This window comes from Pinus tabuliformis, chromosome J (assembly GCF_031772625.1).
Source record: "Pinus tabuliformis cultivar Carrire ecotype Pingquan chromosome J, CPIR1, whole genome shotgun sequence".
In the NCBI taxonomy this organism is placed as follows: domain Eukaryota; kingdom Viridiplantae; phylum Streptophyta; class Pinopsida; order Pinales; family Pinaceae; genus Pinus; species Pinus tabuliformis.
The window spans coordinates 1,621,142,523-1,621,147,656 of NC_142295.1; positions in this window are offsets into that span (position 1 = coordinate 1,621,142,523).

The window sequence follows — 5,134 nt, forward strand, 5'->3', positions numbered from 1 at the left end:
AGAACAAAATCATAAAAACTGGCACAAATCCTTAATGTTTGCATTATGGGCTGATAGGATAACACAGAAAGCTTCTATAGGATCTTCCCCATTCAATCTCGTGTATGGAAAAGAAGCAGTACTGCCCACAAATCTTGTTCTTCCTTCTTTAGCCCTAGTGCAGTTCATTGAGGAAACTCCTTCTTCTTCTATTCAGCTTAGACATGATCAAATTCTAAAATTAGAAGAGGAAAGAGAAAAAGCCAAGGTTATTCATGCCAAACATCAAAAAATCATCAAGGCAGCTTTTGATTCAGTCTCATCCGGTTCAAAACAATTTCAAGTCGGTGATTTAGTTCTGAAATGGGACAAAGCCCATGAGGACAAGGGAAAACACACCAACTTCCAGAAGATGTGGCTTGGACCATTTCAGATCAGTGAAAAGATAGGCCATTCGACCTTTATATTGCAAGACTTATCAAGGTTGAGAGATTCTCTCCCTCTTAATGGCCTTATCTTGAAGAAATTCTTTAATTGAGGAGGTAACCCCTTCTCCTTTTAGTTTGATAGATTTTTGTAGTTTGTAGGATTCTGTTTGGAAAATAATGTTGTAAGGTATCTTCTATTGACCTTTGCTGTGTTTGAAAATTTGATCTACAGAAGTAGTGTGATATTTGCTTTTAAAATAATAGAACTCTTAACCAAAAAGGATAATTTCTAGGAAATTAGGTATCATTGTATTCTGAAACCATATTTCAAGTTTTGTGAACTCCTCTCAAAGTTTAAAAAGTATTGTAAATCATTTTCTGTTTTCAAATTGGTCTCAAAAGGTTATCAATATCAAGATAGAAGCTAATCCAATTTCAGCATCTTCAACTCTTACCCTGTCATCCATTTACTCTTAAGGAGAAGATTGTTCATCCCATTCACTAAAGTTTATGATTACTCAGAGTGTAATTCTAAAATATCTGATATTAAAGATAAGGGGTCTTATTACAAGCCTGCTTACCATGTTCATAGGGAAATAGTTTAACCGACATTACCAATACTGCATACCAAAACAGAGTAATGGCTTAAAATTATAAGACAAGGGGTCTCATCACGAGCCAACTTGTTCAGTTAGATTACTACCAGTGAATGGCATTGTCAATAGCTGGCCACCAAACCAGGACAATGGCTTTTTATCTTATCAATAATAGAAAAAGGAAATGAAATACAAAATATGAAAACATGTTTTGAATTCATTATGTTAATCACACTCTTAATTGGATGGAACAATGGACAATAGCATGGTTAAAAGGTATCCCTGTCGAAACTATAAACATTTGCTGGCAGCAGAGGCTCTACCTATGACAGAAGAGTTCACTATAAAAGCTGATTTGGAAAAGTTTTCTGTTTTATCATTATAAACCAATAGAGGCCTATTTAAAACTTAGAATGTATCTATTTTCTTAAAAAAGAGAGGAAATTAGCAAAAATAGATTCATTTTACTTGGAATGCATACATACCTAGTTATATTAGAATTTTCCCCTTTGATTAGAACTCTATTTTGCAAAAGTTTAAGTATTTCTATGCTTTTCAGAGATAACTGGTTCTTCCAGCGAATCGCCAATTGTTGTGCCCTACAACAACCCCCCATTTCATATCATTTATATTTACAAAATTATCATATGAAATGGGTCCCTTTAGAAGTTAATTGGTATCAATATTGCATTATTTGAAAAAGGTCTGCAAACCAAATGAAGACATTATATAAAACCTTTTGAAAAACCCATTTTTGATCAAATAAAACAATCTTTTATCATTGCGATAAAGCAATCGCAAGATCGCATATCGAAATGACATAGAAAACACAAATAAGGGACATATGGGTTCCCGCCGATGCGATATCACTATCGGCTATCGGCGATACTCTATACACAGTCTTAAAGCACCCCAAGCCTTTCACCCTGATGCGATGGGATATCGCAATCGGCAATCGGCAATATCCTATGCACAATAATAAGGCGCCCAGGTCATACCCCCGATGCAATGCGATATCGCAATCGGCAATCGGCGATACACTATCTATGCACATTGTTATGCCCATTCACCCCGATGTGATGCGATTTCGCTATCGACGATCGGTGGTATGCTATCCATATGTTTATATAATACCAATTCTCCCGATGCGATGCGATATCGCTATCGGCGATCGGGGTTTCAAAATTGTCAACATAAGGATTTAAGTGTTCCCGACGCCGATTCTAATATAGCGCGGATTTCAAAAAAGCCGTTAAATGGAGGGATATTATGATCAAATCATATTTAAAGCTTAATCTGCTAAGCAATGATGCACCTGCGCCCAACCGCCAAAACATCCATAGCACGCTTAAACGGGTCATTCGGCCGAATAATGGTATAATGGGCATTTAAGGGGTGGCAGGTTTTAAACGGCCATTTAATGTAATTGTAAGGTCTTCCCATGGATTATATCCTCGGCCATTTTTAAGAGTTAATCTCTCAGCACGCTTTGATCAATATATCTTTCCCATATTGGATTTTCATTGGCATATCTCTGTGTTACGTTTATTTTCGCCTCTGTGCAGAATTCATCCAAAGGAGAAAGCTCAAGCAAAATGGGGAAGAAATCCAAGAAGACCACAGGCGCTTCCGCTGCGCCAGTTGCAGGACAAGCCGTCACTGACAAAAAGAAGGGATTGATATCTGATACTACATGTTCGGGGCTCGTCAGAGTTACTTGGCAAGGTACCTACAACCTGATTGAAGCCGAAGAACCAGCAGTGACAACAGTAGAAGCTACTGTGGATTTAACTCGGAAATCTGAGGGTACTCTCAAGGACTTAGCCGACTCCTTCCTTCACAGGATAGCAGCCAGGGAACAAATTCTCCCATACACAGACGTAGTGCGGTGGGCAATTGAAGAAATCCCAATCCTGGATAGAACCTTCAGCACCAGAGACGGGAGAATTTTCGGGTCGTTCAAAGCTGATGATTTGAGGCAAATGTATCATTTGCCTGAGCCAGAGAAGATATACAATAAGGCATTCCTGGAAAAATTCTCAAAAGAGAACGAAGTTGAATCCGAACCCATCTGGGATTGGAGACAAAATCCAGCCAAGCACAAACATGAATCTTCCGGTAAGTACTCGGTTGATTCTCTGGCTTCTCCTTATTGCTATGCTGGAATAATGATGTGTAGATTATGGGGATTGCATGACTCTGCTAATTTTACCATAGAAATGGTTCCCCTAATGGAAGCAGCATGCAACAGTGTAATTATGGATTGGGCCACTATCCTCTCAGACAAATTAGCAACAGCTGTGCTTGAGTTTAGAAGCAAGACCCGTATTTCTGAAAGGGTAATTCCCCCATTCTACTATAGTGCCTATATTCTAGATACCCTGTGTTTTAACTCTGAATTCCCCGTACTCGGCTGGAGGTGGACTGCACAAGACCCCACGCCTATTCATGTATATCATCAGAAATTGTGGAAATCTTCTTATAAACATCATCCATACCAAGTCTGTAATGGCTTTATGTTGCCTATTTATTATTCCATTTTCGATAAACCTGCTCCCAAGATTTCTTATCAAGTCGGAATTGATTTAACCGCAATAGGTAGATGGTTTGGAGAGGAGAGATTTACCTACATAAGAGTTTTCGGTAGCCAAGCCAGACCTCATGTCCTCCCTTTATACATACCGGATAAACTACTGGCGAGGGAAATTTCTTACCAAATCATTGCTGAGAGTGTTACACAAACGCTCAAGAAAAATAAGAAGCAAGGCTGGCCCTCTTTTCCTTTGAGATGCGGTGTATATACCTTGCATGATCTCAAACATGCAGAAAAGGAAGCTACAAAGATTCAATCCTTAACTCTGGCGACTCTCCCAAATAGGCAGTTTGATCCAAACAAAGTTGCCTATACTGCACTAGAACAGGCCAAATTGACAAGATTTGACCATAAAGAAGATATGTTTGACGACTTCTCTTCAACTGAGACAATAAATTAGGTTAAAGCATTCGCTAAAGTGAAATATAATGATGAAGGGTTGACTGAATTTAATAAACTTAGAGAACAGAGGTTGCAAACTCTGCCTCTATTTACTAGCGACAACCCCAACGACATCATCAAGCGAGCCTGATCGGAAACAGTCAAAGGAACCTCTGGTTATAACAAAGGATCATAAGAAGGAACAGGAGGAAAAGCAGAGGAGAGAACAAGAAGAAAGGCAGAGAAAAGAAAAAGAAGAAAAGCAGAAGAGAGCGCAGGAGGAAAAATAGAGAAGAGAGAAAGAGGAAAAGCAAAAGAAAGAGCATGAGGAAAGGCAAAAGAAAGAACAAGAGGAACAGCAGAAGAGAGAATAGGAAAAAGTGCGAAAGGAGTCCCAAGCCGAAAAGCAAAAACAAACCACCATTGATGTCAATATAGATACTCGTATTGACCCTAAATTGCTCCAGGAATGGAAGCAATTTGATTCCATCATCAGTGGGTTGGAATGTTCAAAAGATACAGACACTTCCAAGACAACGGACACATCGGAAATCACTTCATCACAGGTTCTGAGTGGAACCAGCGGCCCACCCATTTCTAAAGACGTTGAGATAATACCAAAGGACCCCTCTGACCAAATCATTCTCCAGGTAGAAGATATTCCTCCCCTGGATGTTTTCTACAGCCTGAGGCATAAAGCAGTGGTGAAACGACAAAGGAAAAGAAGAAGGACTGATCAACCTTCCCTTTTCCTAGAGCAAACTGTTACAGGCAATGTGGTTTGGAAGGAGGAATTTGACCCCTCCGACGACCTGACAAAACTGTCGCAGTATGCGGGAGCCTATTCGGCAGCGACAATTGATAAGGCATCGGAGGTAAGTCTTCTACTGAAAACCAAGGATCAAGAGATTTTCTCATTACAGGCAGAGTTAGCTGAGACAAAGCAGAAGGCAGAGCAGCAATTGTTGACACAACAGCAAGTGAACAGTCAACTAACTCAACAATTGCAGGCAGAAAAGCAAAGGATCGACCAAAGCGCGATCCAGAAACAGAAAGAATTATCAGAGGCATTGGCACAATTAAAGGCAGCGAATGAGCAAATGATGAAAACAAAAGATGAGCAAATTGCTCAATTGTCATCACAGCTCGAAAAAATA